General features: G+C 41.2%; 1 protein-coding gene across 10 annotated transcripts in view; it reads right to left on the reverse strand.

The window, feature by feature from the left end:
* Positions 1-26,924, reverse strand: part of LOC137425199 (kazrin) — a 738,641-nt gene that overhangs the window by 517,121 nt on the left and 194,596 nt on the right. For 3 of the 10 annotated variants that reach the window (XM_078776417.1, XM_078776420.1, XM_078776415.1), the window contains exon 3: positions 496-568. The exons of the other annotated variants lie outside the window; for them this stretch is intronic. The gene's annotated coding sequence lies outside the window, so the exon portion shown is untranslated. The remainder of the gene's footprint in view (positions 1-495; positions 569-26,924) is intronic. 10 annotated transcript variants of the gene reach the window in all.

The following is a 26,924-nucleotide window of genomic DNA, read 5'->3' on the forward strand; positions in this document are numbered from 1 at the left end:
CAGAAACCTCAGGAACGTGAACCAAACATTTCTTAAAAGGTTATGAGTTATGACATTGTATTTTCTATCCCTGATTGCTATTGCAGTAAGTCACTGTAGTCCGGCAGCTAAGCTAAATATAGCATAACAATTGTGCATTTTGTGAGGAAAGCACCAAATTTGGCACACTAGTAGACTATCATATTATGAAAAGATCTGGATATTGGGCCATCTCAGATTCAGTCCCTGGTGGCTATGGCAGCCATTTTTCAAAATCTAATTAAGACACAGATTCTGAATGAAAACCAATGATAAACATACACAGCACTATTGGCTTGGCACCTGGTAGTAGAAGTGGCAATAGTATTTACTAGCCGAAACCCGTGGAACATCCACGGAAGGGAGGATGTGGTGTATGGATAGAGTGTACCATTATGGATGGCATAGGGGATTTGCTTGTCCGAGTAAGAGTTAGGAAGAAAGATCAATTTTCACTTGTGCAAAAATGCTACTCACAATTACATCGCCTGTGCGTCGGCCTGTGATTGAGCCAGAGAGTTGGCCTGTGAGTCAACTTCCTTTCCAATGTCTGCAAGAGTTGAAATACTGATTGTGAATGTGTAAAATTATATGAAAGAAGAACATGCATATCAATAGACTATGCCATCGAAAAGGAGCGCAGCTGTCCATAGAAAAGGATGTCTGACTTATCAATTTGACATTTTTGCACAGGAAATGACAAACAAAGAAACAGTTCATTTCCATCGGGTAATATTACGATGAGAGATCAGCCGATACCTTTATTATGTCCATCAGCATCCATGACACTTAGAAAAAAAAAACGTGGCATCAGCCAGCCGCAGCCAACTATCACGTACCATCTCGAAGTCAATGCCATCCTTTTATCTCTTCGTATACAACTCACTGATCGCAACGTCACTCCATTTAACTTTATTAAAATGACGATAAAGACGTGAAACCCGTGGAACATCCACGGAAGGGATATTGTTCGTCTGTTTTCAGCTCGTTATCTTTAAGCTTCCTTACGTCTCGCCACCTGCTACACCTCTCTGAGTTACGAGGATTTATGCAACGCACCCCGAGTATCGCAACGTCACTCCATTTAACCTTATTAAAATGACGATAAAGACGTTTCCTTATACATCCTAATTTCAAATGTTCAAGGGAATAAAAAAGCTTCCTTACGTCTCGCCACCTGCTACACCTCTCTGAGTTACGAGGATTTATGCAACGCACCCCGAGTATCGCAACGTCACTCCATTTAACTTTATTAAAATGACGATAAAGACGTTTCCTTATATATCCTAATTTTAAATGTTCAAGGGAATAAAAAGACCATTTGGTTCACACCACCCATCACACCACTCGACTGTCGAATCAGCGGACGGCTCGCATCACCTTCGCCCAGCAGACGCCAATACGATGGTGTCGTAAGATGGCGTCGTATCGGCCGATAATCGGATGCTTTTGGGTCCCAAAGTCAGCGAATTCAGATTTTTCGAGTATGGCTGTACGTGATAAACAAAGAGCGCGGTTCGTAGATGGAAAATGCATTAGTGCCGTGGGCATCGGGTCACTGGGTGCGGCGTAAAAGGGATAACAAAGTCGAGTCCTTACGGTATTATTATATAGATGACTACGGGCTAGGAGAAGACCAGAGCAGACTGTGTCACTGATTCAGAACAATTTCGATATCATACCAAAGAGTAAACAGATGTTCACTAGTATGTGAATAACTCGATGCCATGAGTGGCGGCCATTTTGAAAAAAAAACGGCCATCTTTGATTTTCTAGTGGCATGCAAGTTTTAAAATATTATATTTTAGAATAGTCTAACATTGGCAAATTGACACTAAAATCATTTAAATCAGACAACTCGATCAATTTCTATGAGTGAGATAGTCGTCCGGTACAACAAATAATTAGCGGCCATCTTGAAAAATGGCGGTTATCTTTAAACTTGAGGTGGCTACAGGTTATGTTTTTCTTAATTCAGCTTTTAATAAATGTTCAGACCAATGTTAGTGTTAGTATTATCCTTTGAATAACTGGTACACTAAGGGTTTGTGAAATTATAGTAACCGCTAGCGGCCATTTTGGAAAATGGCTTGAAAAAAAAAAAGAAAAAAAATGAAGAAAACAAAAATCCAATTTGAGATGGCCCAATATCGAAATCTGTTCATAATAGGATAGTCTACTAGTGTGCCAAATTTGGTGCTTTCCTCATAAAATGCACAATTGTTATGCGAAGTTGCCCCACTACTGCTAGAGTTAGTGAGAGCCCAAGGTCTGAAATTGGCATTTATGCAAAATCCTTGTAATTGACGTTCTCGATGTGTGCCCCTCCACGGTTCAGACAGGCAATGATCCTGACTCCAAAGTTCTGTCCAACTTTCCTGTTGGTCTCAGGTGGTTCTGCCCCCCAGAAAATGTTGTTGTGGTTGTTGATGGCACCGTTCAAGTGGAAATGAGCTTCATCATTGAACCACATCAGGTTGATACAGATTGGGTACCGCTCCATCCTGTCACTGAGCCAATTGCACACATGAAGTCTCCTTCTCATGTCATCTTGACTCAGTTTATGCCTAATTGAGATGATGTATGGGAAAAGCTTCAGTTCCTTCGTGAGGATATGCCAGACTGATGTTGGTTTCATGCCCAGCTCCTGGGAGCGCCAGTGGTGGGACTTCTTGGAACTGTCCACTGCAGAATCCCACATGGCGTTGATCTTGGCTTGCCACTGTTGCCCTTGCTATGGTTGTGCACTGTACTCTTGTGCTCAAAATGTTTCACAATACATTGAATGGCACAATTTGTGGGTCCATCACGTGTTCTGAGGTCGCATTCCAGGCAGAACCTCTGGCGGGTGTCTACGTATGATTTAGCCTCATACCACAGAGCCACCACTTTTGTCTTCTGCCCCAATGTCAATTTCATAGTTGAGCTATGGAGCTAGAAATCGCAGGGAACAAATACTATGATAACACAATCAAACCCTGAAAAGGAAAACAGTAAAGGTCAAAAAACAAAGAAATGGCAGGAAGTCAAAGTTGTATCAATATTTTTGAAACACCCTGTATTCTCACCTTCCTGCGGGATTGGCCAGGAAACGTTTTTAGCTTGTCTTTCAAGAATCATCCGGCCAGGCCTGACGTTCTACTGAATGTGGCAGGAATTCATAATTTGTTCAGGGTCATGAAGATACCTCGCCTACTTTCCATAAAAGACAACTTAGGATCTTTAACGTCCGCCATCGACCAATGCTGGCAAAGTGCTACACCGATATCCTTCTGATGTAAGGCGCATACTTTGAAGAATCACCCTGCATGGGTAAAATTAGGGTGACAGTTCATAGCTGGGTCGAGATTGGAACCCAGGCTAGACAGCTCAAACACGAGTGCACATACCTCCAAGGCTGTCCTGCCACAGATCAGCATGAGGCTGAAGTCAGAATTTCAAGGCAGCTTCTGAGCCTATAAATATAAAGCCAGGGTTGGCTCTGGGTGAAGAGTGCAGCATAAATAGAGAGTGTGGGAACAGTCACAGAACAGATGATTGCAAACAAATAGTCAGAGAATTCATTCCGACAATGGACTCACTCCTGACCCCAATGTGTTCAGCTAAGCGTTCGTAAAGGCATGTTATTACCTTGACCTTGTCACCTGGTCTGCAGCGAACAACTGTCAGGGCCATATTGGCCATCAATGTTAGCACACATTGCATGGACCTGCACACCGTGCCAAGAGCCCAAAATAACAGAAATGTGCATCGCATCTTGGATGTGACTGGAAAATAGTGTCATGGTCTGTTTCAACACTTCTTTGCCCCATTTCCGCCTGATGGAAGAGCAATGTGTACTATCCTTTTGAAGTGGATTGGAGGACAAACTATTTTTTCAGCTAATATAAAGATATTGACAAAGATTTGACATTTCTACATCAAATAAACTTCAGGATTTGGTGTCAATTAACCTCCACCCCATTACTTCCCACTCATTAAAACGAAAAGGATAATATAAGGCAATAACATCAGCAGTTATATTGTCGAAGACTTAATAAAAAAAATTGTTTCGATTTTGATGATTTGCGTGTGATGTGATTCAACGGATGTTTATATGAATCGTTTAAAATAAAATAAAAGCCTTCAATTTCTGATATTTTACCTTTTCATTTGGGCTTCGCAATTGAAGCCCCGCCCATAGGGCAGGTACCGTTGCTAGTAAAAAACAATGTCAAGTAACATGCAAACTTGCTCAAATCTGAGAAGCTTGTTCCTTTTGGTTGGAATATTTCCAGTTTGGTCGCCAATTGGAGGAATTATAATCTATGGAGGAATTATAATCGATGGAGGAATTATAATCTATGGACGAATTATAATCTATGGAGGAATTATAATCTATGGAGGAATTATAATCTATGGAGGAATTATAATCTATGGAGGAATTATAATCTACTAGGGCATGCCCGTACTATATATATATCTAAAATTATATCCCCCCCCCTATTTACATGAAATGGTTTGGTCCAAAGCGAACGGCTTGCGAGTGGTGACAATCCCCCCCCTCTATTTACATGCAATGGTTCGGTCCAAAGCGAACGGCTTCCGGAGTTTGGTAAAGAAATCGCCATCGCGTACACAAACGCGCAGGAAAGCGAATGAATCGCAAATTCGTTTTTATTAGTTGTAAAACATAATGCCCAATTATTCAATTAGCGCCAACGTATTTTGGCTGTTTGCAATTTAATCGCAAGGCAAAGTAGAAAGAGAAGAGGGAAAAAAAGAAAAGCCTTGCCTTGCTGCAAACAGCTGCTGCAAACAACAACAACATGGAAGGCTGCACTGTCCGGAAGTTGGCATATCGCAGTTACGATTATTTTAGTGTTAATGGCCAATTATTCAATTAGCGCCAACGTATTTTGGCTGTTTGCAATTTAATCGCAAGGAAAAGTAGAAAGAGAAGAGGGAAAAAAAGAAAAGCCTTGCATTAACGCATTAACGCTTGCATTGCATTAACGGTTCGGCACACGTGATAGCTCGCTGCTCTCTGATTGGTTGAAGCGTTTTTTGGACATAGCTCGGTAGGTACTTGTCCGATTAATTACAAACCTTGAAAAGGCACATCCTCGGGTCCCCAGCAATATACCTGGCAAGTTTCAAGTATATCGGACCCGTGGTTGTCGAGAAACAGCGGTCACAGACAAACACACAGACACACAGACACACAGACACACAGACACACAGACAGACACACAGAGATTGCTGGAATTATAGATAGATGGAGGAATTATAATCTATGGAGGAATTATAATCTATGGAGGAATTATAATCTATGGAGGAATTATAATCTATGGAGGAATTATAATCTACTAGGGCATGCCCGTACTATATATATATCTAAAATTATATCCCCCCCCTCTATTTACATGAAATGGTTTGGTCCAAAGCGAACGGCTTGCGAGTACGGTGACAATCCCCCCCCCCCCCCCTCTATTTACATGAAATGGTTTGGTCCAAAGCGAACGGCTTGCGAGTACGGTGACAATCCCCCCCCTCTATTTACATGAAATGGTTTGGTCCAAAGCGAACGGCTTGCGGAGTTTGGTAAAGAAATCGCCATAGCGTGCACAAACGCGCAGGAAAGCGAAAGAATCGCAAATTAGTTTTAATTAGTTTTAAAACATAGTTTAACGCCAACATAGTTTGCCAACGTGAAATAAATGAATACGCTCTCAAATGTGCCGTCCGAGGCAGAGTCTGTTCGTCACGTTCGGCACACGTGATAGCTCGCTGCTCTCTGATTGGTTGAATCGTTTTTTGGACATAGCTCGGTAACTACTTGTCCGATTAATATGAAACCTTGAAAAGGCACATCCTCGGGTCCCCAGCAATATATCTGGCAAGTTTCAAGTATATCGGACCCGTGGTTGTCGAGAAACAGCGGTCACAGACAGACACACAGAGATTACTGGCATTATAGATAGATGGAGGAATTATAATCTATGGAGGAATTATAATCTATGGAAGAATTATAATCTATGTAGGAATTATAATCTATGTAGGAATTATAATCTATGGAGGAATTATAATCTATGGAGGAATTATAATCTATGGAGGAATTATAATCTATGGAGGAATTATAATCTATGGAGGAATTATAATCTATGGAGGAATTATAATCTATGGAGGCATTTTAATCTATGGAGGAATTATAATCTATGGAGGAATTATAATCTATGGAGGAATTATAATCTATGGAGGAATTATAATCTATGGAGGAATTATAATCTATGGAGGAATTATAATCTATGGAGGCATTTTAATCTATGGAGGAATTATAATCTATGGAGGAATTATAAGCTATGGAGGAATTATAATCTATGGAGGCATTATAATCTATGGAGGCATTTTAATCTATGGAGGAATTATAATCTATGGAGGAATTATAATCGATGTAGGAATTATAATCTATGGAGGAATTATAATCTATGGAGGAATTATAATCTATGGAGGAATTATAATCTATGGAAGAATTATAATCTATGGAAGAATTATAATCTATGGAGGAATTATAATCTATGGAGGAATTATAATCTATGGAGGAATTATAATCTATGGAGGAATTATAATATATGGAAGAATTATAATCTATGTCGGAATTATAATCTATGTAGGAATTATAATCTATGGAGGCATTATAATCTATGGAGGCATTATAATCTATGGAGGAATTATAATCTATGGAGGCATTATAATCTATGTAGGAATTATAATCTATGGAGGCATTATAATCTATGTAGGAATTATAATATATGGAGGCATTATAATCTATGGAGGCATTATAATATATGGAGGCATTATAATCTATGGAGGCATTATAATCTATGTAGGAATTATAATCTATGGAGGCATTATAATCTATGGAGGCATTATAATCTATGGAGGCATTATAATATATGGAGGCATTATAATCTATGGAGGCATTATAATCTATGGAGGCATTATAATCTATGGAGGCATTATAATCTATGGAGGCATTATAATCTATGGAGGCATTATAATCAATGGAGGCATTATAATCTATGGAGGCATTATAATCTATGGAGGCATTATAATCTATGGAGGCATTATAATCTATGGAGGCATTATAATCTATGGAGGCATTATAATCAATGGAGGCATTATAATCTATGGAGGCATTATAATCTATGGAGGCATTATAATCTATGGAGGCATTATAATCTATGGAGGCATTATAATCTATGGAGGCATTATAATCTATGTAGGAATTATAATCTACTAGGGCATGCCCGTACTATATATATATCTAAAATTATATCCCCCCCCCTATTTACATGAAATGGTTTGGTCCAAAGCGAACGGCTTGCGAGTGGTGACAATCCCCCCCCTCTATTTACATGCAATGGTTCGGTCCAAAGCGAACGGCTTCCGGAGTTTGGTAAAGAAATCGCCATCGCGTACACAAACGCGCAGGAAAGCGAATGAATCGCAAATTCGTTTTTATTAGTTGTAAAACATAATGCCCAATTATTCAATTAGCGCCAACGTATTTTGGCTGTTTGCAATTTAATCGCAAGGAAAAGTAGAAAGAGAAGAGGGAAAAAAAGAAAAGCCTTGCCTTGCTGCAAACAGCTGCTGCAAACAACAACAACATGGAAGGCTGCACTGTCCGGAAGTTGGCATATCGCAGTTACGATTATTTTAGTGTTAATGGCCAATTATTCAATTAGCGCCAACGTATTTTGGCTGTTTGCAATTTAATCGCAAGGAAAAGTAGAAAGAGAAGAGGGAAAAAAAGAAAAGCCTTGCATTAACGCATTAACGCTTGCATTGCATTAACGGTTCGGCACACGTGATAGCTCGCTGCTCTCTGATTGGTTGAAGCGTTTTTTGGACATAGCTCGGTAGGTACTTGTCCGATTAATTTCAAACCTTGAAAAGGCACATCCTCGGGTCCCCAGCAATATACCTGGCAAGTTTCAAGTATATCGGACCCGTGGTTGTCGAGAAACAGCGGTCACAGACAAACACACAGACACACAGACACACAGACACACAGACACACAGACAGACACACAGAGATTGCTGGAATTATAGATAGATGTAGGAATTATAATCTATGGAGGAATTATAATCTATGGAGGCATTATAATCTATGGAGGAATTATAATCTATGTAGGAATTATAATCTATGGAGGCATTATAATCTATGGAGGAATTATAATCTATGTAGGAATTATAATCTATGTAGGATTTATAATCTATGGAGGAATTATAATCTATGGAGGAATTATAATCTATGTAGGAATTATAATCTATGGAGGCATTATAATCTATGGAGGCATTATAATCTATGGAGGCATTATAATCTATGGAGGCATTATAATCTATGGAGGAATTATAATCTATGTAGGAATTATAATCTATGTAGGATTTATAATCTATGGAGGAATTATAATCTATGGAGGCATTATAATCTATGTAGGAATTATAATCTATGGAGGCATTATAATCTATGGAGGAATTATAATCTATGTAGGAATTATAATCTATGTAGGATTTATAATCTATGGAGGAATTATAATCTATGTAGGAATTATAATCTATGTAGGATTTATAATCTATGGAGGAATTATAATCTATGTAGGAATTATAATCTATGGAGGAATTATAATTGTCAACAGGGAGACCGAGTTACCCAGCATGAGACTGTGTCTATGTGGTGTGTGTGTGTGTGTGTGTGTGTGTGTGTGTGTGTGTGTGTGTGTGTGTGTGTGTGTGTGTGTGTGTGTCCAGGCCATAACTTTTTTTTACCATTTGAGTTTTGTCATCAAATTTTCAACGAAGCTTTATGAGAATAATGGAGAACGCAAATTAATAAATAATTTGGTCTAAAGGTCAGTATCATATAAAATTATCAATTTTCATCTCATTGACCTGATGAGAAGTTGCCATAATAATTTGCATATTGGGTCACAGAATTGGTTCACCAATGAAAAGCTAGAAGTTGATTTTTTTTGGTTTGGATCTAAAGCTCAAAGGTCGGGGGCTGCATAAAATCATCAATTTTCATTTTGTGTTTTTTTTAGACTTTTTGTTATTTTAAGCATCTATAATTCCAGTAATCTCTGTGTGTGTGTGTGTGTGTGTGTGTGTGTGTGTGTTTGTCTGTGACCGCTGTTTCTCGACAACCACGGGTCCGATATACTTGAAACTTGCCAGGTATATTGCTGGGGACCTGAGGATGTGCCTTTTCAAGGTTTCATATTAATCGGAGAAGTAGTTACCGAGCTATGGCGATTTCTTTACCAAACTCCGCAAGCCGTTCGCTTTGGACCAAACCATTTCATGTAAATAGAGGGGGGGGGGGGGGGGGGGGGGGTTCTGTGGTCGTTGCGAATGGACCAAACCATTTCATGTAAATAGAGGGGGGGTTCTGTGGTCGTTACTGCCACGTGGTTTCAAAGTTTTTTTTTGTTGTTGTTGTTTGCACGCATGCTTTTTTGCACGCACGTACAGGCACCCACGTACGGGCACGTCCTAGTATAGAAGAAGAAGACGACGTCGAAATACAAACGGACGCAGACGGGTTTTGCATTTTCAGATGTTTTCGATTTTAATTCGCAGAGACCTCGCAGACACTAAAAAAATCTGTGTGGCAAAGCAAGTCCTTAAATGGGGGTAATGGTAATGGGAAATAAGCTAGACTAGAGAAAAATATATTATTAAGGAATTGTGAGGGATTATGGGAGGGAAAGACATCATGTTGACCATGCAAGACCATAACATAGGGTCCTAAATTCCTTATTCCAGCCATGTTATTATGGTTAAGTGGAGCATAATATGCTTTGAATGGAATTACGTTATGAATGAGCCTTGGTAAGAGGATGGGGACATTCAAACATCTGTAGCCCATATTAGATGGCAGTTCATGCTCGATCATCAGTTCAGTGAAGGATAGGTGTTCCTTGAAGGCAGGTGAAACTGAACCATTCATTTATACAGTTTGCCCAGAGGGCGCAGCAGCAGTTACAAGCCGTGAAATTAACCTCGACAGTGGTCAATTCTTTTGCAAGAAAAGCAAGCACAGCATGGCAGAATGAGAGCGGACTCGGATCCAGTAAATTGATGCTCTCGAGCTGCCATCGACTCCAACATGCAGTGAATGTTTAGCATTTTCCAAAAAACAAGGTACACAAGGTACAACATCCTAATGATGGTAAAGTGAAACGAATGGTTGACAGCATGAACGATCCACTATATGTATGATCTTTACTGGATTGTATTTTTACTCGATGCCAATGCCAACGGAAAACTATTTAAGGGCGCAGGGCAAGGTTTTGGTGTCCTGCCACAAAAGTATAGAACCAAACTGGAGGAAAAAAAAATAACACACTAAAACTTTGGTTTGAGGATAAGGGAGAACGAGTCCATTTTTAATTGTTTTTTTTATAATTCAATGCTATACAATATTTTATACTTTTTATTTATTTATATATTTTATTTATTTATTTTATTTTATTATTATTATTTATATATATGTATACACATATATATTTATACAATTATACAATATTTTTTATTTTTTATTTATTTATATATATATATATATTATTTCTTTATTTACTTTTTTATTTATTTAATTTTTTGGGGGTTTTATTTTATTTATTTATATATACACATATATATTTATACAATTATACAATGTTTTTATAATTACATTTTATGGGAATCTCTACATGCGTTATTTGTTTTGCCCCCAGGAATTCATCTGTTAAAAAATAAATTAGTTTACATGTTGCGCTTTGGTTAGATTACTGGTTCAGCAATGCATATGGTGGGTTTGGTTTGAGGTTTTTTGCCATTACCAGTAAAGCCATTAAAGCAAAACCAAGGTTCTTGGTAGAGCACCTTGATGAAATTTGTTTGGAAATAAATAAAACATACATCTCTGGTAATGGGAAAAAAAAATCAAAAATCTCTGGCAATGAAACGTTACAATTCTCTCATTATGGAGCCAATCATCAACATCGTTAAATCAAAAAAAGCATTGAGTAAACTGCCATTATGCACCAACAGAGGAGGGTATGATGAAAAGCAGGTAACGATAACTAGCTGGCACTCAATACCACATGGTACAAGCGATGCCACGGCATCTTTCACAAGCATAGGCCTGTACTTTGTATTGAAACTTTCTATGTTGGAGATTAAAGGAAAATAAAAAAAACAAGTTTAAAAAATAATTAAGAGATTCTAAAATTGCAAAATAAATAAATAAGGATTTTAAAGAGAACAATAACTTGAATGTTTTTTAAATGATTATTCACATGAAAATAATGGCCCAGCCAGGTTATTACCTGCACCACCAAAGGTGGGTGGATGGAGGTTGTTTTCACCCCTATCTGTTTGTCCGTTTGTTTGTTTGTGAACAAAATATCTGAAAAAGTTGTGGACGGATTCAGACGAAATTTGGCAGAGATGTAGCGTATGTCACAAGGACGAAATGATTAGATTTTGGTAAAGATCCGGATTCCGATCCGGCTACTAGAATTTTAAAGTGATTCTTCACCATTGAGGGATTGGGCCAAAAACGATACATAGCAGGATGTCTTAAAACGCTGTGGATGGATTTGGACGAAACTTGGTGGACCGGTTGGGTGTCTGACAAGGACAAACAGATTCAATTTTGGTGAAGATCTGAATATGGATTCGGATATGAGAATTATTTAATTTTTTAAGTGATTCTTCACCATTGAGTGATATGGCCAACCAGGCGGAAGTGCACTCTCTATTGAGCGCCTTTCTAGTTATTATTGTGCCATTAGGTAGATATTAAAATAGTAAATTCAAAAGCTATCAAATTAAAATGAACCAAGTTGGAAGCAAACAGTGGAAATCAGTCCATTGGTGGACGTCTGCCACGTATGTAAAACTCGCTAGATAATGCATTATGCAGTGCTCTGGGGCAAATGTTATTCAGCGGTTTGTTGAAGTACAATACTCATTAAAAAAAAAAAAAAAGGATGACAATAACTGAAATCATTTCATCGATTTAAAAAAAGAAAGTACAAATAAAACCATAAAAGCCTTTCTGTTTAATTTATGTTGATGTGAAATTACAAAAGCTTTCGGTTTACAAGCATGGAGGTTAAGTATCAGGAAATGCAATTTGTGTGTATTATTTTAATAGATTGTTGTGGAAAATGGGTGAAAGGTTTAGAAGGGGAGAGGAGGAAGATATTCATTATAAATGAATGTGGTTGGGCGAGACATTATTGAGAAGTTTATGTATACACTCTTGACAGTACACGTGTAAAAATGTTTCAAGATATTTGATACAATTATATCATTCGAGGAATATGCATGTGAGGTATCAATTGCATATTGATCAATGAAGGTATTGTTTGGACTACTATTAAAAAAAAAGTCATTAAAATCCATCCAAAATTGCATTCCCAACTTACCTAATACTCTGCCATTGGAAATGACTACTTTGGGATTAGCCTCAGGTTTAAATCTCCTTCTTCCTTTGCATGCAGCACATGGCTATGGGTAGCATCGTTTGCTGGGGGCACATCTGTGCCACCATCGCAGTGCCCCCTGGAAGTTGTAGAGCAGGAATTTGGAATTTGTTCAGGGCGCTCGCCTACTCTTCACAAAGGACGCCATGGGATCTATAACATTAACCAAGTAATGCTAGCAGGAGGGATGCCCAGTTTAACATCCATCCAAAGGACTGGACACACACACGGATGAATCACCCTGCCTGTGATACACCAGAATGACAGTTTATAGGTAAATCGAGATTCGAACCCAGAGTAGACAGCTTCGAGATGATTGTGCATACCTCTCGGCTATCCTCCCAGCCCAGCCTAATCATTAACAAGCATCTGGCATTGAGACATGAAATCGTGGAGACAAAGTTCCAACCCACACCCATTTATCTTTACTTTGACTTACATAGCATAACTAACTTAACATCTACATGTCTAACTTCCATTTCCCGTTTAATGCATCAGAGGTGGAGAATTTGTGTAACTAGCAACGGTACCTGCCCTACGGGCGGGGCTTCAATTGCGAGGCCCAAATGAAAAGGCAAAATATCAGAAATTGAAGGCTTTTTTATTTTAAACGATTTATATAAACATCCGTTAAATCATATCACACGCAAATCATCCAAATCTAAACAGTATTTGTAGAATTTCAATAAAAGCCACATCACTGTTCATATCGGTAAATATTATTCCATAGTATTTGGAAAAACTTGGATTCGCTTGTAAAGAACGTAAAGAACGCTTGGATTGGTTCTTCATAAAGAACGCTTGGATTGGTTCTTCGTAAAGAACGCTTGGATTCGGAAGAGGGTCAGAAAGCAGTATTCAGGATTGCAAAGCAGATAGCGAAAGAGAGGTGTGATGTGATGGGGGTGAGTTGCTTGAAGGATGAAGTGGGACAAATCGTTGTCGACCCAGATGGAATTAATGGAAGATGGAAAAGATATATGGAAATGCTGTTGAATACAGAGAATGAATGGGATGGCAACATAGAGAGTAACCCAGTTTTAGGACCAGCAGAGAAGATAACCGAGAAGGAAGTTGAGGAAGCGATAAAAGCAATGAAGAGTGGAAAAGCGGGAGGGCCGACGGGAGTTGTGGGAGATATGTTGAAGGCAGCAGTAAGTTGGGGTGTGAAGAGAATGACAGAGATCTGTAATCTGGTGGTGAAAGAAGGCCGCATTCCAGTGGATTGGGCACTGAGTACCCTCGTCCCTCTATACAAGGGGAAAGGTGACCCTCTGGAGTGTGGCTCGTACCGAGCGATAAAGTTATTGGAGCATGGAATGAAGGTATTGGAAAGGGTGTTGGAGAGGAGGATAAGGAAGAAAGTGAAGATCGACGAAATGCAGTTTGGATTTATGCCAGGAAGAGGAACAACAGATGCGCTTTTCATTGTGAGGCAGTTGCAGGAGAAGTACATGGATAAGAGGAAGAAGTTGTTTTTTGGGTTTGTAGATCTGGAGAAAGCATTCGATAGGGTTCCACGCAAAGTATTGACATGGGCATTGAGGAAGTTAGGAGTGGAGGAATGGTTGATCAGAGTAGTGATGGCAATGTACAAAAGAGCACGCACAGCTGTAAGGACGAAGGACGGGAACAGTGGTGAGTTTGAGGTGAAGGTGGGAGTGCATCAGGGGTCGGTACTAAGTCCACTACTATTTGTAGCTGTGATGGAGGTGCTGGCTCAGACCGTAAAGGAGGGTTTACCGTGGGAGTTGTTGTATGCAGATGATCTGGTGTTGATTGCGGAAAGTATGGATGGACTGAAGGAAAAGATGAACAAGTGGAAGGAATGTATGGAGACAAAAGGTCTGAAGGTGAATATCGGAAAGACAAAGGTGATGGCAAGTGGTAAAGCATGTGGTGAGGTGGAAAGAACTGGGAAGTGGCCGTGTGCTGTGTGTAGGAAGGGTGTTGGAGTGAACTCCATTCAATGTACAATGTGTGCTGAGTGGGTTCATCAAAAATGTAGTGGTCTGAGAGGGTCATTAACCAGTGTGGCAGCTACATTCAAATGTAAGGTGTGCACAGAGGGAGCTGCAGATGGAGGAAATGTTGAGTTGGATCTTGGAGACGGCGTGAAGCTGGAAGGTGTGAAAACATTTTGCTACCTCGGGGACATGCTGAATGGAGAAGGTGGATCAGACTCGGCAACGGTTGCTCGAGTGAGATGTGCATGGAAGAAGTTTCGGGAACTGAGTGGCGTGCTGATGAGGAGGAGAGTGTCGCTGAAGCTGAAGGGAAAGGTGTATGCTGCATGTGTGAGAAGTGTTATGATTTATGGGAGCGAGACATGGGTAATGAACGTAGAGCAGCAACGAAGGCTGGAAAGGGTGGAAATGCGAATGGTTCGATGGATGTGCGGAGTATCGTTGAGAGAGAGGAAGACAAATGATGAATTGCGAAAGATGATGGGAATATTGCCTGTGATTGATGCTGTGAAGAGGAACAGGTTGAGATGGTTTGGTCATGTATTGAGGAAGGATGAAAGTGACTGGTTGAGAAGAGTGATGGAAGTTAATGTAGAAGGAAGTAGAGGACGGGGAAGACCGAGAAAGACTTGGCTAAAGATGGTGGAAGAAGAAATGCGGGCAAGGGGGTTAACAAGGAGAGATGCAGAAAATAGGGCAAAATGGAGAAGATTGTCATGGGGACCGCAAGGCTAACCCCCGCTCTAGCAGGGAACATGGCCTTAAAATGCATGTTGTGTTGTTGTTGTAGTATTTGGAAAGACTGGAAAATTGGAAAAATTGGAAATTAGAGAAATTGGAAAAACAATATAGCCTATTTTACTCCAGGGCGTCCCAGGATTACCCACCCAAAATTTCGTTGCGATCGGTTCAGCTGTTTTTGCGGTTCCTGGGAACAGACGGACAGACAGACAGATAGACAGACATTTGGTGAATTATAGTAAGATTACTAAGTCACTCTGTGGCAGTGTAAGGCACACGATGATCCACATTTTTGAATAACTAAAAGTCCATTTACCTTTCAAGGTTGAAGACTGAAGGTTGAAAATTAAACAACAATCCAATGACAGCAGCATTTTGCCAAACGTAGTGTGGCTGTAATTTTTCTATGTGTTAGATGTGTGACGCACAGAAACATAAACATGCCGAGCCTGATATTTGCAACTACACGGTACATATCACAACACAGCTCACATGTATGTTAATTGTTAAGTGCACTTCAAAAGCAAATGTCAAGCTCTCGACAGGATCTGCACGTGGAAATGTAACATTTTGGCAATAAAGTCTGACTATTTCGAAACACTTGACCTCTGATATAAATCGGGTAAACCAAGCTGATTATTCCATTGTGTTATCGAGTTTGATGTTGGAAATGCATGTACAAGTTGTAAGAAGCAATACCATTCCTGGAGAGTGCTTACATGTTCAAATAGCCTTTGTCGACGACAATAATAACTAGATGGTATTCATCGAATACTTACCCTGCGCAGTCAACTTGGTGCGAGCCAACTCTTCCGTTTTTGAACGTTTTTTTCCCTTTGATCCAATATGGCCGCCAGACCACGTGAGCAATTACATCATAAATTTATATTCTCTTGAGAATTGTTGCATAGATCATGCTCAATAAATTTCAAACTGATCAGGCTAAGCATTGTCCCTGTCGAATTATGATGTCATAATTATGGCACCAATGACATCATCATTAACATGTCTTATTCCCCAAGGGGAGTACTTGACAATGAGCCATGTTTCAATTTTTTCCATGGAGCGGTTTCAGAGATGTAGAGGTGCAACTTTTTTCGATTTTTCCAAGATGGCGCCTGTACCACATGACCTATGACGTCATAATTATCATTAGAACAATTATACAAGAGGAGCGGCTCATATTCAGAAAATCGTGCTCATCGGACTAACAGTTGCAGAGGAATTTTTTTTTTTTCATACTGATCAGATCAAGCGTTGTACTTGTCGAATTATGATGTCATAATGGAGGCACCGATGACATCATCATTAACATATCTTATTCCCCATGGTGTGTACTTGACAATGAGTCATGTTTCAATGTTTCCCATTAAGCGGTTTGGGAGATATGGAGGTGTAACGTGTTTCCAAGATGGCGTCCGTACCACGTGACCGATGACATCATAATTATCAGCAAAAAAATCTTCCCGGCCAAGGCACTCCTAAGGTAAAATTTCATGTCAATCGGACCAACGTTTGCCGAGAAAATGAATTTTTAAAATGCAGACACGGCACACGTACGCACCCGATTGCTTTACCCCGATTTTCGCTTCGCGAGCGCAGGGTAACAAAGTATAACTTCAACTAAGAAGAGAAGCAGTGACATCAGTACTTTGATCACTTTAAAAAAAATAGCTTGTAGCGTATAAATGTTGGAACCCATCTGTGGATCGGTCCCATCGGCCGATGGGTCTGACCCGTTTGGCGACCCATCTGTGGATGCACGAGAAATGACAATGCAGACCCATCGGCCGATGGGTCTGCGCCATCTGCGGATGTATTGTTCACCTTGAAGGAATGTGTATGCATCAATGGTGGATGAGTTAACCTAACCCTAACCCTAACCCTAACCCTAACCCTAACCCTAACCTACCCCTAACCCTAACCCTAACCCTAATCATCAGCACCTGCCACTCTCTACCCTGCCACCATTCCCCTCCGCCATTATCAGAAGAACACCTAATGTGTTGTATGAATGTTGAGTATGTTATGTAAAGCTTTACTAAAACTGCCATGTATCTGTTAATTACAAAATGTATTGACAAAATGTATAAATAGATGGGTAGAAATAGATAATAAAACATTAAAAAATCATCTCTGTTAAATTCCTACCACATGTAATTCCAATGACTGTGTACCTGATTGAGGAGCACCATTCTGTCAACACATTCCTTCAAGGTGAACAACACATCCGCAGATGGCGCAGACCCATCGGCCGATGGGTCTGCATTTTCATTTCTCGTGCATCCACAGATGGGTCAGACCCATCGGCCGATGGGTCTGCATTGTCATTTCTCGTGCATCCACAGATGGGTCGCCAAACGGGTCAGACCCATCGGCCGATGGGACCGATCCACAGATGGGTTCCAACATAAACACCGGCAAAGCAAACATGGACATTTTGCTCCTGAAAGCACCAAACATTTAAGAGGATATTTCCTAATTTAGAAACGAAAGCAAATCCATTATTACCTTGAGAGATAGAAAAACACTAAAATTGAATGTCGGAGCACCAGCATTTGCTTCAAAAGCTGTCCAACTTAGCAACACTTACAATCATGGGAAACAATCAAATGGTGGATAAGCTCCCAAAGGGAGCCAACGGCCATCTAGTAAGGAGATGACGTCTCCTAAAAAAACACCCATTCGTTTTGGACCGGTTCAAGTCATACCAAAGACTTCATAAATGATGCATGCTGCTTCCTTGCTTGGAAAGGGAAGAGCACAGTCAATCCCCATCAGTTGGCGTCCATGGGAAAGAGCAAATTCCTCCTGAGAAACTCCCCACTGAGTACGGTGAAAAAAGCAGTGGCATTGTTATGACGTCACTGGCACCCAGAGTATCCCGGGAAGTGACGAGAGGGACGGCACTTCCCCCAAGCTCAGTGGCTGTGTTAAGTGTTTGTCGTGTGTGTGTGTGTGTGTGTGTGTGTGTGTGTGTGTGTGTGTGTGTGTGTGTGTGTGTGTGTGTGTGTGTGTGTGTGTGTGTGTGTGTGTAAGCTCTATAACGAGCTCTAAAACTTAGCCCATGTATTAATCAAAAAAAAAAAAGAAAAAAAAAAGTGATTCCACTTTATTACCATGGCAACTATGAATGCAAGCAGCGATAACAGAGGTCTTATAACCCTTCTTATCTTTTGTGCCCCAAAATGGGCATCAGCCCAGGTGGGGGCTTATATTTTGCATTTGTCCTTCCATGCATCCATCTAGATTCTCCACTCAAAAATGACTGGATGCATTTCCTTCATATTCAGCAAATGTATGCACTAACATCTGGCCATGAGTCACATCAAATTATTTTGGGATCAGAGCCAATTTGCACCTTGGGCAGTATGAATTTTGTTTACAGGAGAGGACAGTATAGTATGTGCTTTTAGGAACCATTATTTATTAATTATTTCTTTATAATAAAAAAAAAACATTATTTATTTCTAAAATTTCAACTAAACTGTGCTCAATGCAAACATATATGCCTTTATAAAAAAAGGAAATCTTATTCAAATAACCAAATTTATACACCGTGTGCCTTGATATAAACTTGTAGCGAATATGTCCACCCTTTTCCTTCAAAACCATTTAAATTCTGCTCGGGACACTTTCAAATAAGTTTGTTATAAACTCTTGTGGCATAGTGTTCCATGCTTCTTCCAAGACCTTCAATGATCATCTAAGTTGCTGGGATTCGTTTTTACTTTTTATTTGTCCTAAAAGTCCCATATACAGTGCCTTCAGAAAGTATTCACACCCTTTGACTTTTTCAAATTTGTTGTGTAACAGACTGAAGTGAAAATGCATTCAATTAAGATTTTTTTTGGCACTGATCTACACATAATACCCCATAATATCAAAGTGGAATTTATTTTATTATTATTTTTTTTTTACAAAATAATTAAAAATGAAAAGCAGAAATGTATTGAGTCAATAAGTATTCAACACCTTTGCTATGACACTAAATTGAGCCAGGTGCATCCTTAAAATGTCTCTACGAGATTGGAGTCCACCTGTGGCCAATTAAATTGATTGGACATGATGTAGAAAGAAACACCTTCCTGTACAAGGTCTCACAGTTGATAGTGTATGTCAGAGCAGAAACTCTACCATGAAGTCCAAGGAATTGTCCGTAACAGTCCACGATATAATTGTGAGGAGGCATATATCTGGGGAAGAGTATAAAACAATTTCTGGAGCGTTTAAAGATCCCAAGAGCACAGTAAGCTCCATGATTAGAAAAAGGAAAGAATATGGAACGACCCAGACCTTTCCTAGAGCTGGCCATCCGACCAAAGTGATCAACCGGGCAAGAAGGACCTTGTTCGTTGAGGTGACCAATAACCCAATGACCACTACGACAGAACTAAAGAGTTCCTTGACTGAGATGGGAGAACCTGAAGGAAGGACAGCAGTCTATGCAGCACTCCAACTAATCTAGGCTTTATGGGAGAGTGGTCAGACAGAAGCCACTCCTGAGAAAAAAGGCACATGACAGCATGCCTCGAGTTTTCAAAACGGCATGTGAAAGACTGAGGGCATGAGGCAAAAAATTACGTGGTCTGATGATACAAAAATTGAATTATTTTGCCCTGAATGCAAAGCGCTATGTCTGGCGGAAACTGAGTGCAGCTCATCACCCATTGACACCATCCCTACCGTGAAGCATGGTGGTGGCAGCATCATGCTATGGAGATGCTTTTCAGCAGCAGGCACTGGGAGACTTGTAAGGATAGAGAGAACAATGAATGGAGCCAAATACAGGCAAATCCTTGAGGAGAACCGACTTCAGAGTGAAAAAGACCTTAGACTGCTGCGAAGATTTACGTTCCAACAGGACAATGACCCAAAGCATACAGCCAAAGCAACACTGGAATGGCTTCACAACAAGAATGTGAAAGTCCATGAGTGGCTCAGCCAAAGCCCAGACAACTTGAATCCCATTGAGAATCTGTGGAAAGACTTAAAGATTGCTGTTCACTGACACTACCCATCCAACTTGACAGAGCTTCAACAGAGCCCCAGCTCTCTCTGTGCTCTGTCCCCCAAATATTCCTACAGGTCGCACAAGATCTGCCAGCAACCCTCTGATGGTTAAACTGCCGAAATCTCGGCTCTCTGCTCACCTTCACTCTTTCATTCCTCTTTTCTCCCGCCTCTGGAACAAACTCCCTCACTCCCTTCAATCCCACTCGTCCCTCCAGGTCTTTAAAACAGCTGTTCACCACCATCTCTTATCTTACCCCATCCAAAACCTTGATCTTTTCTACCCCCGCTAATTCACCCCAGATCCACCTTGTTTGAAATTCCAACTTCTTTCCTGGAAGTCCTGGCAGTGTCCATATGTTTTATACCTCTCCCACCCCCCCCCCCTTCCCATGCCCTCCCCCAATGCCCTCTCCCTCTCACAGATCTCTCGATGTCTCCATGTCTCTCGGTCCCTGCTCTCAAAATAATGTTGTGGTTGTGTCCTTCCTCCTCTCTCCCCATCTTGTCTACCGCTCCCGATGTTATATGTTTTATGTGTCGGTTTGTCTTTGTGTGTGATTAATGTTCGCTCTTTCACGAGCCTCGATCTTGTATACAAAAAAAAAAAAAAACAAACAAACAATCTGCGATGAAGAATGGAAGAAACTCTCCAAATCCAGATGTGCAAAGCTGATACAGGCATACCCAATAAGAGTCGTAGCTGTAATCACTGCTAAAAGCACGTCTTTGAAGTATTGACTCAGGGAGTTGAATACTTATGTAAATTTGATAATTCACCTTTTCATTGTTTAATTATTTGTAAAAATTAAAAAAAAAATCCACTTTGACATTTTGGGGTACTATATGTAGATCAGTGACAAAATAAATCTCAATTTAATCCATTTTTAATTCAGGTTCTAACACAACAAAATGTGAAAAGGCAAGGGGTGTGAATACTTTCTGAAGGCACTTTATCGTATGTGTTTTGTACTCTTTGTAAACCAGAGCCTGGTGTTGGCTTAGCGGTTAGGGTGCCGGCTTGGGATCCTGGGATCCTGGGTTCGAACCCTGGTCGATCACTGAATTAACGTCAGGGGGGTTGACTCAGCCTGTCATCCTTCCAAGGTTGGCAAATTGAGTACGAATTTACTGGTAATTCCCTGCGTGTTGCAAGAGAAGACAAACTAGGTTGGCGGCAGGAAGGGCATCCGGCCATAAAACATTGCTTCAAAAAGGGGACCACGGTGCCTGAAAAAGGCCAACCCCTGCTCTATGGGGAAAAAATGGCCTCTAAAGGTGGTTCGACTCTTTTTTAACCAGGCAAGGCACCAGATGAGATAAGAAGAAAAAGAGGGTGAATTCATCGGTGGCAGCAATTTGTGTAGGCTGATAACCACTCTTTCACAGCCCATCCTCTAGATGATCGGTGTCCAACATGGTGCTGACCTCACAAGACCTCCAGTGGGCGCATCGAAGGTGTTACATGATTGGAACGGGGGGCACCAGTGATACAACCATGTATGTGTGGCATCACCACAGAGGTGGCACCATGCTCATTCAATGGCCGGGTCAGAGCCGTGAGCAAATAACATTCAGATGTGTGCGGCACAGTCATGGTGGGGTGGGGATAAAAGACCCTGTACAGATTCTGTTCACTATCTTGCGTCTTCCGGCTTCCACCTCATTTGGGCGGCATGTTCTCCGCTCGATACTTATGCCACATTAGATCTCCCTGACCATCCTACAAGCTCTTTCCATTCTGTCTCTCATCTCCTCACCCTACTGGATGCTTCACCTATTTGCTGGTCCATGCCAAATTTGGAGACCTGCTCCCGGTGAGCCTTCCAATATCCGGTACCAGTATCATTTTACAAAAACCTCGCCTGACCTCCCCATTGTGAATGCATGAATGATTCGGTTTTTAGACCTCCGCTGACCTCAATCATGGCCATGAGGTTTTATTTCCCTGTCAGGTGTTTTTTTGTTTTTGGTGCACTGCATTTGTTTCATTTATGGATCTGCTTGTATTTGTGTCCATGTGCCTTTTGTTTCGGGATTCTTCTTTTTCGTCGTCATATGCCTTCTTTAAATAAGCCTGTTATTCCTTGAGAACATATGTGGCATGGCGACCCCCCCTTTGTAAACCTTTTACGTGACAAACCATTTCGGCACGGTTTTGGGTGAATCCCTGGAGGAGGTTAAAATTGGTATTATTCGCTTCAAGAGACTGGCAGAATTATTCAATTGCGAGGGACTAATTCTGCTCTTCTCCCCCGTGTGATTCGGCCCAACATGTAGTAACTTAATTTATACACCCACCATCGACGGGTCAGCGTTAGAAGACCCGTCGACGCACCAGTATTAATCCAGGTGTTGAGGAAAGATATATTCAGGCATGTAATACATGTAATACCTAAAAGCAAAGGCTTCCATGTTCAGGCACTGCCAGCAAAGGAGCAATATTGATTGACTACTTCTGATGAATCACATCTCATCTCCAGCTCTGTTTTCTTTCTGCTCCTTTGATTTCCACAGAACTCATGATCAGTAAAGGGAAACGTCAAACATTAAACAGCTGTTGCAACATGACGATGACAAAATCTATTGAGAAAAAAAACATGCTTTAACAGGAAATGGTGGCAAAGACATCTTACTATAATTCACCAAATGTCTGTCTGTTCTGAGGTACCGCAAAAACGGCTGAACCGATCGCAACGAAATTTTGGGTGGATAATCCTGGGACCCCCTGGAGTAAACTAGGCTGCATTGTTTTTCCAATTTTTTTCAAATTTTCCAATTTTCCAGTTTTTCCAAACACGATGGAATAATATTTACCGATATGAACAGTGATGCGGCTTTTATTGAAATTCTACAAATACTGTTTAGATTTTGATGATTTGCGTGTGATATGATTTAACGGATGTTTATATGAATCGTTTAAAATAAAAAAGCCTTAAATTTCTGATATTTTGCCTTTTCATTTGGGCCTCCCAATTGAAGCCCCGCCCATAGGGTGGGTACCGTTGCTGGTATCTTAAAATGCATGGCATCAGCATCACTACCACGACCACGTAAATCTCTTCCTGACTTGGCTACATACCCCCCTTCCCTTGCTCCTGAGAGCCAATTTTCATTGCATAAACCACAGCGTGTCCGAGCTGATATAAAAACGCTCAAAACCAATGTAGGGCAGCCGCCTCAATTATGCAGCATCAACGGCCTGGCTTGCCAACTCTGTTACTGAAGGGGCATTGCCTCGCTGATGTTGATCGCAGGAACAGCAAACTTATTTGCAACAGTTGCATGAGAATACATTTAAAACTAAATAAATAAAAATGAATGAATGAACGACTTAATTCAGGCAAACATTCCCATAGAAATGAAGAAATTTAATTTTGGGAAAGACACAAAAATGTCGAATGCACCACACGGATGATTGTTCTTCCTATGCAATCATTTGTTGTAGTGATCGAACAAAGGCTGCTTTGATATGAAGACAACACAAAATGAAATAAAAAGTCGTGTTTTGTAAAAAATTAACCTTTCAATCGCAGCAGGATGCACATTGAAGCAACATTCATCCCATCACTGTTGTTCACAACTCACAACCTCAAATGAATGTTTATCAAAATAGAACAATGTGTTCACTTTTTTTTTCATTGCAATTACAGTCCACTCTGGTGAGGACACGTGTAAGATCTGGAGGCTGACTGTGCACAGTATTTTAGTTAATGGTTGTCAATAATGAAGCTAATTTTTCACAAATCTACTGGATATAATGACAGCTGTATACACCAATTTTCACAAGGGGGGGGGGGGCGGTCAAAACAAATTAGATTAAGCATTTAAGAGCGGTGGAATGGTCTTTGTTGATTTGATAAGTGCATTGATGGTGTCTTCAGTCATATGGTTTCATGCTAGCCTTTTTGGGAATGTTAGGGACACGGTATATAATTTTGCCTATACCACGGCCTTCCGCTGGATAGAAAGGCTGCTTGCTTGGCCAGCTACAAAGGGAGCAAGCATGGGTATAAGCTAGTTGTTAGAAGAAATACAGGGCACCTAGCTTCCTCCTTGTCACACCTGCCCCTTCTCTTGGTCGCATTACAGCAATCAGGAACCAATGATGTTGGACTTCAGCTGGGGCAGGGATAGAGGAACGAGGATGCTTAAAGCGGGGGAATCTGGAAATTGGAGTCGTGGAGAACACTATGCATGGCCCACTCTGTCTTTTCATTGTGATTAGCTGCTGTGGTGAAAAGGTCTCTTTTTGTGATCTGCTGTGCCAGACAGCGGGTGTGGAAGTGCACATTCTGAGCCAGAATCAAGTCTGTTGCCCAGTTCCAGACTCTGAGCTGAATAAATACCTGTTTATAGGTTTGCGACACTTCAACCAGCGATCAAATACTGCTTTTCTACCGTGCGCGTTGTACGCAAGGTACATCCTGCAGGCGGCATTTACCAATGTGTTGCTTCCCTGGCCACACATGAGGCTGCTTGCCTCTACCTGGTCTCCAAAGGGTCAAAGTGTGCCCTGATCAGGCTCATGCCAAAGGGTCAAAGTGTGCCCTGATCAGACTTATGCCAAAGGGCCAAAGTTTGCCCTGATCAGGCTCATGCCAAAGGGTCAAAGTGTGCCCTGATCAGGCTCATGCCAAAGGGTCAAAGTGTGCCCTGATCAGGCTCATGCCAAAGGGTCAAAGTGTGCCCTGATCAGACTTATGCCAAAGGGCCAAAGTTTGCCCTGATCAGACTTATGCCAAAGGGCCAAAGTGTGCCCTGATCAGGCTCATGCCAAAGGGCCAAAGTGTGCCCTGATCAGGCTCATGCCAAAGGGTCAAAGTGTGCCCTGATCAGACTTATGCCAAAGGGCCAAAGTGTGCCCTGATCAGGCTCATGCCAAAGGGTCAAAGTATGCCCTGATCAGGCTCATGCCAAAGGGCCAAAGTGTCCCCTGATCAGACTTATGCCAAAGGGCCAAAGTGTGCCCTGATCAGGCTTATGCCAAAGGGCCAAAGTGTGCCCTGATCAGACTTATGCCAAAGGGTCAAAGTGTGCCCTGATCAGGCTCATGCCAAAGGGCCTGAGTGTGCCCTGATCAGGCTTATGCCAAAGGGTCAAAGTGTGCCCTGATCAGACTCATGCCAAAGGGCCAAAGTGTGCCCTGATCAGGCTTATGCCAAAGGGCCAAAGTGTGCCCTGATCAGACTTATGCCAAAGGGTCAAAGTGTGCCCTGATCAGGCTTATGCCAAAGGGCCAAAGTGTGCCCTGATCAGACTCATGCCAAAGGGCCAAAGTGTGCCCTGATCAGGCTCATGCCAAAGGGTCAAAGTGTGCCCTGATCAGGCTCATGCCAAAGGGTCAAAGTGTGCCCTGATCAGTCTCATGCCAGGCAACCATGAACATAATACGAGGCAGAATTATCTATCTATAATTCCAGTAATCTCTGTGTGTGTGTGTGTCTGTATGCGACCGCTGTTTCTCGACAACTACCGGTCCGATATACTTGAAACTTGCCAGGTATATTGCTGGGGACCCGAGGATGTGCCTCTTCAAGGTTTTAAATTAATCGGAGAAGTAGTTACCGAGCTATGGCGATTTCTTTACCAAACTCCGCAAGCCGTTCGCTTTGGACCAAACCATTGCATGTAAATAGAGGGGGGGGGGGGGGGGGGGGGGGGGGTGATTGTCACCGTACTCGCAAGCCGTTCGCTTTGGACCAAACCATTCCATGTAAATAGAGGGGGGGGGGGGGGGGATTGTCACCGTGCTCGCAAGCCGTTCGCTTTGGACCAAACCATTTCATGTAAATAGAGGGGGGGGGATTGTCACCATACTCGCAAGCCGTCCGCTTTGGCTTTGCGAATGGACCAAACCATTTCATGTAAATAGAGGGGGGGGATATAATTTTAGATATATATATAGTACGGGCATGCCCTAGTATATTTAAATGCACAAGGACATCTACTTATTTTGTGTGCACATTTTGTGGGGTTTTGGCTCCTCCTGAAAATTGTCTCCTCCTACACAATAATCACGGTATAAAAGCAGGTAATCAAAACTTCCTCCTCCCCAAATGCTCCATGCATGCAGGCCTCCCCCTCCTATCTTCTCCAAAACACTTTTCTATTTGCTCCCCCACACCTCATGCATCTTTTTTTTCCATGACCAACTACCCTATACACTTTCTCAATTTATCCCACACACTCCGAATCCTATCCAGGTTCCTCCTGATGACCTTGATGTGGTATTTGGTATTTTATTACCCTGCGCTCGCGAAGCGACAAGCGGGGTTAAGCATTCAGTTACGTACGTACGTGTGCCATGTGTCTGCATTTTAAAAATTCATTTTCTCGGCAACCGTTGGTCCGATTGACATGAAATTTTCACCATAGGAGCGCCTCCTCCTATAATATTTTAATGATTATTATGACGTCATAAGTCCCGTGGTACAAGCGCCATCTTGAAAAACTTCGCACCTCCATATCTCCAAAACCGCTGCATGGAAAAAATTGAAACTTGGCTCATTGTAAGTAACTCCATATGGGGAATAGGTGTTGTTAACGATGACGTCATTGGTGCCATAATTATGACGTCATAATTCGACAGGGACCACGCTTAGTCTGAAATTTATTGAGCGTGATCTATGCAACAATTATATTAGAGAATACTAGCAGAAGT

The sequence above is a fragment of the Myxine glutinosa genome, chromosome 4 (genome assembly GCF_964187855.1).
Source record: "Myxine glutinosa chromosome 4, kmMyxGlut1.1, whole genome shotgun sequence".
In the NCBI taxonomy this organism is placed as follows: Eukaryota; Metazoa; Chordata; class Myxini; order Myxiniformes; family Myxinidae; genus Myxine; species Myxine glutinosa.